The sequence below is a fragment of the Cryptomeria japonica genome, chromosome 2, assembly GCF_030272615.1.
Source record: "Cryptomeria japonica chromosome 2, Sugi_1.0, whole genome shotgun sequence".
Lineage (NCBI taxonomy): Eukaryota > Viridiplantae > Streptophyta > Pinopsida > Cupressales > Cupressaceae > Cryptomeria > Cryptomeria japonica.
The window spans coordinates 632,861,434-632,876,836 of NC_081406.1; positions in this window are offsets into that span (position 1 = coordinate 632,861,434).

A 15,403-nucleotide genomic window follows, 5' to 3' on the forward strand; every position below is an offset into this window, starting at 1 on the left:
ATAACTTATTTCATCGCAAGCTCACAACTCAAAACTTAACTTGACTTAAACCCTTGCGATCCCGCGATAACAAGGCACTTAACCGCCATCGTATGCTCGCAACACTTTTTGACTTAAGACTTACAAACCGGCGAGCATGCGATGACCACAAAATCAGACCAAAACTTACCTGTCGCCAGATCGCAACTTAAAATGCTAAACAACTTCATAACCTGTGAGCAAGCGACGAAACCAACTAAGCTGCGATACCAACTACATTACATGATCACAAATTAAAATGACTTAACCACGAACACCTCGCGACCATGCGACAACATAAAATCACACCCAGTCGCAAACTCACGACCAAAGAGATTTCATTAACAATCTCCACCTCGCTAACATAAAATGCTAACGCTCAAAAAACAAGAGACCTCACGATTTAAACCCAAACCAACAGGTCCAACACTCGCTAACTCGCCACTTAAATTGTTAAACATGAAATTTATTTGCAAGTTAGAGATGAAACATTAAACATGTCTGTCCAACCGGTTTGACCACACTTGATGATGACATGGAAAAATAAATAGAGGACAACTCAGATTTTCAATGCACGACAACTTCGGTTTACTAGCCAACTAAGACAAAAAAAACACAAAACCCTAATCGCCATGAACATCATTTTAAGCATTTACTGTAGAACAGTAGAAAGGTTCTAGCAGTAATGGTTATGCAGTATGAATAATTTTATGGATCTTGTGACACAAATTGTTGCATTTCATGTTCAACATAATGTGGAACCAAATACCAATTTACTAATAATTCAATTGTTTAGTAATAATTCAAATTCACAATTTAAAATATGAAATAAGTATCCGTTCTACTTCTGATTGACAAATTCAAGGAATACAATATCAAAAATCATCCATGACAACTATAGTATTGCAATTTTCCAAATTGAAATTGTAATATGACTCAAGAACTGTAGTATAATTATAAATACCTATAAATTGACTGCTAATTCACTTCAGTGACTCAGTCCAACTGTCCGAGGCTTCTATATCCCAAATGGACTCAAGATCCAGAAACTGACTAGTACTAACAGGTTCATCTTCATTATGAGTCGGGTATTCAAAAATGTCTTCGTCTTCATGCTGACTCTGAGTCTGCGATCCATCATATTCATTTGTCTCAGCACTAGCACTAGCAGTAACACCACCAGCTTTTAAAGTGTTACACACCCCTCGTCTTTCACGCATGGAATTCCAGATTGCCAGTGCCCTATCATATGGAAAATCTCTAGCATTATACTGGGTTACAAACAACCTCAAGCAAGTTTCCAAATTCTTGTCTAATTTGTTTCTGATCTTTGATTTCAAAAGCCCTAATGCACTGAAAAATCTCTCATCTTCCACCGACCCCAATATCATTGTTTGACATAAATCAACAAGTTTCAAATATTCTGGTATTGCAATACGCAATGCTTCACTTTGATCTATCCTTTTCCAAAGCCTTGTGATTGATCTAGGTTCAAATGGATTCTCCAAGTTAACCAACTATTGTTTCATAACCAATGCAAACTGTTTGCATTGTTTTCTAAGATGATCTGAATTTAAAATTCCTTCTATTGGTTGTCCATTGCAATATAAATCTTTTGAAAATGTCAATATCAATTCCTCTAGTTTTTTATGATACATCTTTGTGTCATTTGGATTATCTCCAATTGAATGCCAAAATTGAGGATACACACAACCCATGGCTTCAAGTATTTCTTCTCGAGGGAATCTTTCACGAATCTCAGTTGAAAGTTCATATGCAATAGACTTCAAATTATCACTAACAGATTTAACAATCCTATCAAAATCTTCCTTTTTAATTGGTAGTGCTCTGCTTGCTTGCCTATCTTATATTGGTGCATTGGTATCTAAAATCCTTTTACAAAGACACATAGCTCATTTTTGGTATTGAAATGTAAAACATTTTCAGCATGATTCAAATCTGTAATTATCTGCCACCTAAAAATTTTTGGGCTTTGCCCTGTTAGATCTGAATATAGACCATCCAGGCTCAAGCATGTCATTTTACATAGAGTGCTATACTCATTGATATACATAGTTCTGTCTTGGGCTTTCTTAATAAGTTTGTTCATTGAATCCAGCATGGGGAGAAGACTAGCTAAAGTTAATAGAGTCTCTATATCACTTAACTTATGTAAGAGATCAGGAGCTTTGTCTACTGTGAGGCATTGCTCATACATTAGACCGATCAAGGATTGATATTCTGTTAGAACTTGTTGCATTGGTCCATGCAAGGAGATACATCTGGTCTCAACATCCCTAAGAAGCTTGTTTCCTCCTATTACTCCCTCAGCAAAAATCTGAAATTTTGCAAAACGTTTAGGACTTCGGCAGAAGTATGAGTGGATCTCGTGGACCAGATCTTCAACTTTTGACACTATAGGGAAATTGCTTACAATTATATATGCTAAATTCATTCGATGGGCCATGCAGTGAATGCCAACCATGTATGGTGCAATACTAGTTTGCAATCTTGCGCAAAGATCGGTCCTTTGACCTTGCATTACTGCAGCTCCATCAGCTCCAACACACACCAACTTCTTGGCAATTGTCAAGTCATCCATACCAACAATTTCATTCAAAGCTTTCTTAACTTCCAAATATAAATTTTCTGCTGTTGAATTGCCCCTCATTTTACAAACACAGAGTAGCTGAGCTCAGCAGACATGTTCTTTTACAGTATACACATGCATACAAACCCAAGCAGTGTTATCTACCGCTGTAACTTCATCTATGGATAATGAAATGAAATTTGACTCTTTTACACTCTCTTGTAAATTTTGCTTTTCCACCTCAGCGAGATAGTTTGCCATTTCCCATCCAGCATTTATTGACCAATGTGACATAGGATAGTGAGGAACATTCAAAAAAGATAATAAATTACTAAATTCTGGGAAATCTTTCATAGGACGCCCTCTCGACATAATATGAAAAATAACACTCATCTAAACAGTCTTTGCCAGGTTTGCATCTTTTGCTGCATGTTCAAGCCCAGCCTTGATTGTATTTCCAAATCCACTATTACCAATCACTGTCATTTTGTGGTTATGCTCTTCATATTCCATGGCATACTTAACATGAAGACATTCTTCCTTTGATTTCCATCTTACTACTCGTGTTTCCTTTCCGTCTATGATCTGTTTTTCATAAACCTTACCAATATGCTTTTCTATGGTGTCAAGCTTTAGCTGCATCTTCTTCTCTCTTTTTGTTTTCCAGCTACAAATCTTACACCTACATTCTATTGGTTGTTCATCATTGTTTGGGACCGGTTCAATGAATGGGTACTTTGCTACCCAATCAATCTTAAAACTCCTTGTCATCTCCCACTCTCACCCCATTTTTACTTTCCTTTTTCTTTTCTTCCTACCAACATCATCTTCAGTACTAGCATTTGCATCCGAGTGAATTACCTCATTGTGTGTATCCCTTACAACATATTCTTCCATGTCGATATTTCCATCCTCATTTGATGCATTTAACTCAATGACAATCCCACCTTGTGGTGGTGGTGAGCTACTGTGAATGGCTTCTGCAACTACAAAAGTTGATGGACCAGAAACTTTGCCAATTCCAAAGAAAGACTTTATGGTAGCATCTTTAAGTTTAAGTTTTGGGCGTTTTGATGGCCTCTCAATCCCTTCAGTTTCACCGCCCTCAGGAGTCTTACCCTTTTCTAACATCTCAATCCCTTCACCACCCTAAGGAGTCTCAGTCTCATCCTTGTGTGACATCTCAATCCCTTCACCACCCTGAGGAGTCTCACCCATGTCTGACTATGACATCTTGAGTCTTGACCTCTCACTATGAATTAAAAGTTAAAACTAATACTATCAAGTATGAAGAAATGATTACTCACCTTTATGCCTTCTCAATTCTCTGAATCAGGAATCACGAATGCCTGGGCCTGTGTTGCAGGATTGTAACTCTGGCCCTCCGCCCTACAATGTAAATGAACTTCGACTTTCCAACTCAATTTGCGGAATGCGAATCGAGACTCAAGAGCTCCCAATTTACTAATCAGACGAACAAATTGTAAGAAAGAGTGTAAGAAAGAGTGTATTTATAGCAATCCATGATTGCATTTTTGGCGAATTGCGTGGGGCCCAGGCATGGCAATTGCCAATAAACATTTAATTTAATTGCATTTTTGGTGAATTGTGTGGGCGTGCAATGAAAATTTAATTTAAGCAGGGCGAAATGGGTCCTCGAATGCTTATAATGTTTTAATTGATATTGGCAAATTTGGCCGATGCGTGCAATGAACATTTAATTTACCATTGGCGAATTAGGTCCTGGGTATGTGGTCGTTTTACTATTGTTGGCGAATATACGGAGGTGATCTAATACCTGTGTCTGAGTGATTTCAGGCAAATATTACGGGCATGCACGTCGGCGATGTGTGGTCAATGGTGAAGCTAGATTCTATAGTGCACCGTTAACCCCGAAATTCTGAGCGATTTGACCACGATTTTGCCCCAGACAAATCGCATGAAATTCGCCAATTGGCGAAGAATCGCCACTAAAAATCTCTCTGACCACCACCATCATACTTCAAGGAAGCTTGGTTCTACCTTCTTCTTCATCCAACAAGCCTTCGCTTTGGGTGTGAAAGGGGAGTTCTCTTCTTTCTTTTTCCTTTATTATCTTCATAGCATATTATTGATTATCGTTGTTATATCAATTGTCAATTGCTTCTTTTATCTTCCTATTTATCTTGGTTGTTCAAGGAGGTGGAAACACCAAAACGAGGGTGTAACTGTGGTAGGCCTCTACAACATAGCTACAACATTTTTTCCTTGCTCTCTTTGTGTGTAGGTTGTGAAGTTTATTTGAGGAGCTAGCTGGAGGCTTCAAGCTTATTTTTTGTTATTTCATAATTAATCGCATATCAATTTATGCTTTATTATTTTATGTAGTTTTAGTATCTAAACATGTTTCGGTCACAGTCCATCCTCTATACGGACTCTGTGATTATGTTTGTACAAGACGCCAATGTGCTGCACTATCGTCTAAAACTAGTGCATGTGTCCATAGACAATATCATAGAGTTACATCAGGAGACCTCTGTGACACATTCAATTTCATCAAAGGGGTACCAGATAATCATTGTACCTTGTACCGCATCCTGAGCGGAGAGGTTGAAGAGTGAGTCCCTGACTTGTGTTCATCTTCCTATCATAGTGGTTCACTTTTTCCCCTCTACATTTGTGTGAACTTGATGAACCAAAAAATTTACACTTTTTTCTTTGCTAATTTCAGCCTATCGATGTGAGGCTTGTCTATGATCTTCATGACCCAAACAACTATAGGAGTGGTTGTAAGAAGAACTATTAGAAAAAGCATTCCCTCAGATCATTATAGTCTGACTTAGTCAGGGTCAATACTTTCATCGGACGTGAATAATCTCTTTTCTTCTCAACCTCTTAGGGTAAGTGCACAAAGATGGGGGATCAAAAAGGGGTCTTAAGATGCCACTTTTTTTTTTTTTGAAATCAGCAAAGTCTGAACTTCGATGAGAAATTGAAGATAGGTACACTCAAAATTTGAAGATGCAACAAGAACAAAAGTTGAAGTGCTCTGAATCTACTTTCTAAACTACTAATTTGTTTTGAAAATGGAGGAGATTAAGGGTTTCAAAAAGGGGCACCACATTTATTAGTCTTGTTTTTCAGAAGAAAAAAAAACATAGCACGAAATCTAGTGCCCCTAAAACATCATTTTTTTTTAGAATTTTACAAATCGCTCCAATGAGAAAGTAGCTAACACATTGAAGTTTATGCCAGATTTTTTGGCTAATTTTTAATGAATATTTGCATTTTTACAAATTTTCGAAGTTGACACATCCTAAAATACATAAATTTGAGCATGCTCCCCCCCAAAATTTGTGAAAACTAATCAAAAATCAGATTTTAAAAAAAAAATTGTGTAGAATGGAGTCTAGTTTCTAAAAATGCAATTTTTTTCAAAATTGGATAAACGAGTAAAAATCTATGGTCAAAATACGACATGTTGGTTTTTGACAAAAATCGGACACACTAACAAAAGAAATTATGGATGAAGACCTTAACATTATCAAAATTTAAAAAGAATGATATGGTTGGATAGTTGAAAGAGAGCTTAACGATTGTATGGTGTTTTTTTAATTGCATTGAAACATGTGCAAACCTGACAGAGAGCATGAACCAAAAAGTTAGAAAATTTTCAATATTTGCTGGAAAACACGTCTCAGGCCTAAGAAGGGTGTCCAAGCCTTTGGGTTGGATGCCCAAGGCAAATCCAAGTCTTAGGCTTGGTGTTTCCCAAGGTGACACATTTTGGCGCATGCCAAATTTGGCATGCGCCAAATGGAAAAAAAATTTGGCGTGCACCAAATGGAAAAAAAATTGAAAATACTTTTGGCACACGCCAAATGTATTCCATGCAATTTTTTCATCTTTGAACTTGCACAAAGCTTTCTCTCTCCAATAAATACATAAAATATAACATTTAAGTATAAGAAAGACAAATAAAATTGTGACTTATACTTTAAGTTATATTTTATGTATATATTGTTAGGATGTTTGAGAAAGGTTCCAGATCTCTAAGAGATGTAATGTAGATTCTAGTTTTTAGAGTATTCATATAAATTTCAGACAGTCAAATTTCAGTAATCAACATGCTCATATCAGCATTATCTCCCTAGTCTCTTCCTTAACCCTTTCCCCTCTCTCTCTTGGGTCTCTCCCTCTATACTTCCTTCCCTCTCAAGTATCTCTCCCTCTCTTTCCCATCTCCCTCACCCACTCTCTCTCTTTGGTCTATCCCTCTCTTTTCGTCTTTCACTTGGGGTCTCTCTTTCTCTCCCTCTCTCATCTCTATCTCTCACTCTCTCTCCCCCTCTCTTAAGTGTATCTCCCTCCCATTATCTCCCTCTCACTTCCCCTCCCCCTCCCTTTCTCTTACTCTCTCAAGTCTCTCTTTATTTCCCTATGTCTCATTCTCTCTCTCCGTCCCACTCCCTTTCTCTTTCTCTCAAGTCTCTCTCCCTATCACTATTCTTCCTCCCTCACCTCCTATATCTCCCTATCTCTAATCTTCTTCCCTCTCTCTCTCTCTCTCTCTCTCTCTCTCTCTCTCTCTCTCTCTCTCTCTCTCTCTCTCTCTCTCTCTCTCTCTCTCTCTCTCTCTCTCTCTCTCTCCTTCTCAAGTCTCTCCCTCCCACTCCCTTTCTATTTTTATCACTCTCTATCTCCCTATGTATATTCTTCCTCCCTCCCCTCCTATATATCTCCATTATTCCTCCCTCTCCTCTTATATCTCCCTCTCTATCTCTATTCTTCATTTCTCTCTCCCTCCCTCCCTTTCTTATTTTATTTCTCTCTCCCTCTCTTTCCCTCTTTCCCTCCCTCCATTTCTCTTTCCCTCTTTCCTTCTCAAGTCTCTCCCTCCCACTCCCTTTCTCTTTTTCTCATATTCTTTATCTCCCTATCTCTATTCTTCCTTTCTCCCTTCCTATATCTCCCTATCTCTAGGCTTCCTCCCTCTCTCTCTCTCTCTCTCTCTCTCTCTCTCTCTCTCTCTCTCTCTCTCTCTCTCTCTCTCCTCTTTCCTTCTTTCCTTCTCATTTCTCTCCCTCCCACTCCATTTCTCTTTTTCTCACTTTCTCTATATCCCTTTCTATTCTTCCCTCCGTCCCCTCCTATATCGCCCTATCTCTATTCTTCCTCCCTCTCTATCTCTACTCTTCATTTCCCTCTCCCTACCCCTCTCTCTCTCTCTCTGCCTCTTTCCCTCTCTCCCTCTCTCTTTCCCTCTTTCCTTTTCAAGTCTCTCCCTCCCACTCCCTTTCTCCTTCTCTCTCTCTCTCTCTCTCTCTCTCTCTCTCTCTCTCTCTCTCTCTCTCTCTCCCTATCTATATTATTCTTTTCTCTCTCCCTCCCTCCCTTTCTTCTCTATCTCTCTCCCTCTTTCCTTCTCTCCCTTTCTCTTTCCCTCTTTCCTTCTCAAGTCTCTCCCTCCCACTCCCTTTCTCTTTTTCTCACACTCTCTATCTCCCTATCTCTATTCTTCCTTTCTCCCTTCCTATATCTCCCTATCACTATTCTCTCTCTCTCTCTCTCTCTCTCTCTCTCTCTCTCTCTCTCTCTCTCTCTCTCTCTCTCTCTCTCCTTCTCTCCCTCTCTTTCCCTCTTTCCTTCTCAAGTCTCTCCCTCCCACTCCCTTTCTCTTTTTCTCACACTCTCTATCTCCCTATCTCTATTCTTCCTTTCTCCCTTCCTATATCTCCCTATCTCTATTCTCTCTCTCTCTCTCTCTCTCTCTCTCTCTCTCTCTCTCTCTCTCTCTCTCTCTCTCTCTCTCTCTCTCTCTCCCTCCCACTCCCTTTCTCTTTTCTTCCTCCCTCCCCCTATATCTCCCTATCTCTATTCTTCCTCCCCCCCCCTATATCTCGCTATCTCTATTCTTCCTCCGTCTCCTCCTATATATCCCTCTCTATCTCTATTCTTCATTTCTCTCTCCTTCCCTCCCTTTCTTATTCTCTCTGTCTTCCTCTCTTTCTCTCTTTCCCTCTCTCCCTCCCATTCCCCCTCCCTTTGCCTCTCTCTCTCTCTTAGGTGTCTCTGTCCCATTTTGTCCATTGTCCATTAGGTGCCTCTTTCTCTTTCTCTCTCACAACTCTCTTTCTCTCGAAAGTCTCTCTCCTTCTCTCTTTCCCTCTCAAGTCTCTCCCTATGTCTCTCTTTCTCTCCCTCCCTCCCCTTCCCCCTCCCCCTCCCTTCGACTCTCTCTCTCTCTCTCTCTCTCTCTCTCTCTCTCTCTCTCTCTCTCTCTCTCTCTCTCTCTCTCTCTCTCTCTCTCTCTCTTTCCCTCTCTCCCTCCCTCTTTCCCTCTCAAGTCTCTCTCTATGTCTTTATATGTCTCTCTTTCCCTCTCTCTGTCCCCTTCTCTTCCCTCTCTCTCTCTTCCCTTCTCTCATGTGTCTCTCTCTCTCCCATTCTCTCCCTCTCTCCATCCCCCCCTCTCTCTCTTAGGTGTCTCTCTTTTCTATTTTCTCTATTTTTCCCTCTCTCCCTCCCCCATCCTCTCTCTTCCCTCTCCCTCTCTCCTTCCCATTATTTCCTCCCCCCTCTCTCAAGTGTCTCTCTCTCTCACATTCTTTCCCTCTCTCCCTCTCTCCCTATCTCTTTATCTCTCAATTATCTCTCTCTTTCCCTCTAACACTCTTTCTTTCTCTGTCAAGTATATCTCCTTCTCACCCTCTCTTTCCCTCTCTCCCTCCCAAGCCTAACCTAAGAGAGAGAGAGAGATAGAGCCTAAGTGAGAGGGAGGAAGGGATGAAAAATGAGTAAGAGACTAGAGAGAGAGCCCAAGGGAGAGAGAGTTTGATGGAAAGAGAAGAAGAGACTAGAGATTGAGAGATACCATGTGAGATAAAGGGAGGGAGGAAGGGAGGGGTTGAGAGAGAGAGAGTTGAAGTGAGAGAGATGGAGGAAGGGAGGGGTTGAGGGAGGGTGAGAGGGAGAGAGAGAGACCTCAAGTGAGAGAGAGGGAGGGAGGAAGGTAGGGCTATCTCTCTCTCTCATGTATCTCCCTCTCTTTTTCTCAACCCCTACCTTCCCCTCTCTCTCTCTCTTTCCCCCTCTCTCACTTAGGCTATCTTCCTAGTATATCCCTCTCTTTTCATCAATCTGGGATCCCTTCCTACCTCCATCTCTCTCAATTGGTCTCCCTCTTTCTCAGGTCTCTCCCTCTCTTTCCATCAACCCTCTCTCCCCCTCATCCCATACCTCTCTCTCTCTCTCTCTCTCTCTCTCTCTCTCTCTTTTCATCAACCCCTACCTCCCTCCCTCCATCTCTCTCACTTGGGCTCTCTCTTTTTCTCAGCCCTCCCTCCATCTCTCACTTAATCTCTCTCTCCCTTGGATCTCTCCTTCTCTTCCCATCCCTTCCTCCCTCTCTCCCTAATATATCCCTCTCTTTCTATCAACCCCTCACTTCCTCTCTCTCTCTCTCTCTCTCTCTCTCACTCTCTCTCACTTGGGATCTCTCTATCCTTGGTATTTTCATTTCTTTACATTGACCTCTCTCTCTCTCTCTCTCTTTCTCTCCCTCTCTATTATTTGCCTTTATTTCCATCAACCACAGAGAAGGAGATAGAGAGAGAGAGGGAGGAAGTTAGGGGTTAAGGGAGAGACTAGAGGGAGAGAAATCCCAAGTGCAAGAGAGAGAGAGAGAGAGAGAGAGAGAGAGAGAGAGAGAGAGAGAGAGAGAGAGAGAGAGAGAGAGAGAGAGAGAGAGAGAGAGAGAGAGGGGGGGGGGGGAATATAGGGAAAGAGAAGGAGAGACAAGAGAGAAAGAGAGAGAGATAGCTCCTAGAGATCTGGAACCACTCTTAAACATCCTAACAATATATACATAAAATATAACTTAAAGTATAAGAAAGGACTTAAATGTTATATTTTATGTATATATTCAGACAGAAGGAAGCTAGAAGAGAAGGATAAATTGCAATTTCCAAATTGAAAATACACTTGTCAAAATGCAAATGCATTTGGTGCACACCAAATTTGGCCCTCATCTTATTTGGTGTGCTCCCTATTTGGGCCCAAACCTTAGGTTCAGCACACCAAGCCTATTTGGTGCATGTCAAATAGGGTGCACGCCTTATTTGGCATGCACCAAAGTGCTTGATTAGGGCAAAAAAAAATTGGCACCTTTTTGGTTTCCCATCTTGGTGTACTTGCCCCTTAAAGGAATCATGACCGAGGGTTCCTCTACACATTATTTATAAAATGGTACTCCTTCATCTCCACTTACCATCGATCATGAATCTTCTCTCAAGGTTCCATTCGATCAGGTTCATTCTCTACAGAGAAACTTGGTGGAGTTCAAAGGTTTCCTTGAGTGAGAAAATGTCCTTCCTCGGGCTAGTTTTGGCATTCATCATCTGATAGATATTCTAATCTTAGATAGGAAGGGCTTGGAAGTGTTAAGGGCTATTTATATGATTGTTAAAAATCATGTACCACTAGCTGAAGTAGTTTTTCAAGATGATCAATTTGACACCACTGGCCCACATTTTGGTGTCAATATTCCTCAAGAAATGATCTATATGGTGAATATTGAACCTAATACCGATTTGTATGAAAGTGCACATAATATTCCTAAGGTAAATGTCTCACACATGTCCTTTGTGTATACTAGGATAGTAATGACCTCTACTACTTTTGGACCTACTATCAGTGCTGGTGGTGATGGTGGTGGTGGAGGCAATACTACTCCACCTCCACCTCATCTTCCTTCGCCACATAATTAGGTATTCTCAACACCATATTGCAAAATATGGGACAGTTGTAACAACATCTTTCTAACCTAGCATCTACTTCTAATCAATCATCTCTTCCCACTTATTATCATCGTAGTCCCCTTGATGCAAATTTTTAAAATATGATCACCCCTCAAGGAGTTGAAACTTTGAAGTTCAATCAGTATAGCAGAGAAGGAGATCCAAATGCACACATCAATACTTTCATGACCGTTTGTAGTGATTACCATAATTTGGACTTTGTGTTACTTAAGCTCTTATCTCGGTCCTTTAAAGGAACCATGTTAAAATGGTATGGTTCACCGCCTAATTATTCCATTTGTTCATTTGATCAAATTATGGATGCTTTTCATATGAGGTTTCATGAAAACATTGAAAGACAGGTCACCACAGTAGACCCGATTCATTGTAAGAAAAATCCCAATGAAAAGGTGATGGAGTTTATCTCCCAATATCAGTCCATCTCTACCAAGGTCCCTTTTTCCTTGCCAAATAGAAATTTATAGAGAATGTTCATTAGGATTATGCAACTAGTATTAAGAGATAAATTGACCTTCAATCATTATTCGAATTTCTCAAATTTATGCATTATGCTTACTAACTATTAGCACATGATGACCCAGTTTGGAAAATCTTCCTCGAGCTCCTATGGTAATTATTTTGATGTAGGGTCTAAAAAGAACAAGGTGGTAGTGAATGTGTTCTTGATCCTCCAAGTTACTGAGAGATCCACATAGGAGTTACCATGAAATCATGGTTTTACAAAGCTACCTAATTCCTACTTAACCATCATGCATGAGTTGTTGAAAGACAACCTCATAACTCTCCTTGAGGTTTGACCATTGTCTGATAATAGATCATATCCTTGATGGCATGATGGCTCTAAATTTTGTTAGTACCATTGTGTACCTAGACATGATACTGATCATTGTATCCACCTTAGGCATTTGTCTCAAGAGCACATAGGCAGTGGCACCATCCAAGTTAATGAGCGAAAACACAAAGATAACAAGTCTATGGATAAGACAAACAACAAATTGCAAAGTTACACTGATCCTTTTCCAACTCAATCATCTAAATTCATCTTTGCATCATGAAACCCTGAGTTAGGTGGTGTCCCTTTGTCAACATGGTCATTATCACTCCTATCTTTCCCCCTAGCTAGAAAATGCAAAACAAGGAAATATCATTCATGCCTTTGGACAATACCTATAGTGGAGAACCTACTCCATTTTAAATCCCAACCAAGATCAACAATTACATTGTTGTAGGTGTGATGATGGACCTTACATTCTGAGTTGATGTTATCATGGAGGAAGCCTTGTTCATTAATGGCTGGCATAGGGCAAAGTACAATGAGTGTTATGTCTTTGTCCAAACAAATGGTGAGCTTTCTATTTCGCTTCTCAAGAATACCACTTTGACGATCCTTGTGGGACCCAAAGTGCTTTCTACCACATTTGTTGTCATCCTTGAATCAAACCTATTCCGGGCTAAGCTAGGTATCCCCTAGCTAATTTCCATGGAAGCAATCCCTTTATTAGTTCACAAATGCTTAAATTTTCCTCATGAGGGCACAATGCAGACAATCCAGGACACTAGATTCCAATCGCTAATTGCTTGTGGAGGTTTTACCTTAGACCATTTTTGGCCTGCTCTAGTTGCCCCTATAACTTCTGTGGTGATTTTCTATTAAAGATATATTATAAATACAAGATGAGAGAGTTGGCCTCTTCATCAACTCAGCCTATAGTTTCTCTGCCTCTTCTTGTGCCTATCACCACCCCATCTATTCTTTTGCTTGAGCGGGTAGTACCTTATTCTCCTCCTTCATCGGGAGTTGAGGTTAAACCTTCTCCTTAGGGTAGACCTCCTCATCCACCTAGGACCAAACAATCCCTAGTGGTATCTTTTGTTCATGCATCTATACCTAGTACAAACAAAGGAAAGGCACCCATGCTCACATGGTCCACATCCCACCCTACCTTTGAGCTTCCTATCCTTGCTAGCATCCCTCATCCTACCCAATATGATAAGGGTAGATGTTTACCACTCACTCCCACATCATAACCTTTGAAGGTGTCCCTTGTTCCTTTGATTTATCCTCAAGTAAAATAAGGAAGGGAACCTATGGCTGTGAATGTGAAACCTGTGTCAATTGCACCTCCTCCTTCATCAATCGGGCCTTCTCCTTCGCTATCTCTGGCTACAAAGGTCTCTCCTATGGAGCACAATGTTTTTGAGCCTTCCTATACTTTCACTCCTGGACCCCGTCTATGCTATAATCAGTGAGCACATGAGCGCAAGCGTCATCAGTGCATGATGGCCCATGAGCATGAAGTTGTTGAGAGTGAACCAATGATGTTTGTACCTACCATTTTTCTGCCCAATTCTGAGACTATTGATCTTTCTCTTGCTTCATCTTCTTTTTTGTTGCCATCTACTCTAGGAACTGTTGATGAGCCTCCCCCTAAACGGGTGTAGGTTTTCATCACTCCTTCCGTAGAGCCTCCCCTAATCACTTCCATACCATATGTTCCTCCTTTCTCCTAGCCTGTGAACATGCTTCACACTCAGGTGGTCCCTGATGTGGCTCTTTTTTCTTCACCTATTTTGCATCCACCTCTGCATCAGAGTTTTCTTAGGGTATTTAAGCCCACTACGGTAGATCAGAGGTCTTCACTTCTATAGAAACCAACCACAATGCCTTCAGTTTTTGTGTATTTGCCTATTTTAATTTAAATTTCTTTGTCTGCTTTAGTTTTCTTTGTTGAGGAGATTCCACCTTCTTTATAGTTTGTTTTTGTCCTTCTTTCAGAGGTTGGAAATGCAACTACTATTCCACCACCTCAAGTCGAGTCACTAGCCTCTTCTGATGTGAGGTGTCTATTTAACTCCTTAGAGGATATCCCAACACTATCAACAATATTTACATGATCTTTGACCATCTCCTCCTAGGGGCTTTTGGATGAAAAATGTGGAAGCCACTTCATCCTTATCCCTTGCTAGTGGTGTCACGCTAGGCGCTCCCATTGTAATTATCCCCCTTGGGTCCTGACCTCCCTCCCCATATGATCAAGATTGGTAGGACAATGAAATATTGGTGGATGACTTGTAGGTCAACTCCTCCCTCTCCTTATCTTGTAGATTAGAGCGTGTATGCTTGTGTTCCCTCATACTTGCTTTCTATGTTTGTTCCCTCTGAAGGACCCAAGTGACTCTGTTGGTACTTGGAAACTAGAGTTTATCTATCTTTATATGTTACATGCTCTCCTTAAGGACCCAAGTCACTTTGTAGGTGCTTGGAAATAGGGTATTTTCTATCGTAATCTTCTTATATTTGTTAATAGCCTTTCTTCTATTGGTCATATCTTGATTTTTGATATCTGGGATGATGCAAAGTGTCGAGGGAATTTAGGCTCTCTTCCATGTTGACCTAATTTTTATTTTCCTTTTATCTTCATGTTCCTTCTTCATACAATCTGCAATGTTCGATACCATGATGAAACACCCATAGGTAGCTATATATGTTATCTTTTTCTCATTGCTATAGGTTAAGATGCTGAATTAGTGGATCCCCCTATGCTCCTATGTTTTTGTTGATGTTGTGTGTGCTATGTGTCATCTATTGCAAGGTGGCATTCCACAAAAAAATCTCTTCTCCTTAGAATGACATGTGTTTCACACGTACCATTCTAAGGGGGCCTCCTATGCTTTCCTATTTTTTTCATTTTTTCATTCTTTTGCATTTTTGCATGATCATATCTGCATGTTGTATTATCTTGTTTGCTTATTAGTGGGGGCCAAACCACTTGATCTATCTTGTTTGCCTATTACTAGGGGCCAAACAACTTGATCTATCTTGTTTTCCTATTAGTGGGGGCCAATCCACTTGATCTAAGGTCATCCCATTATATGGCCATCTAGCACAATGTACTACCCATTGTAACCTCTCTCTCTCTCTCTCTCTCTCTCTCTCTCTCTCTCTCTCTCTCTCTCTCTCTCTCTCTCTCTCTCCTAAACAAGGTATTAGATATCG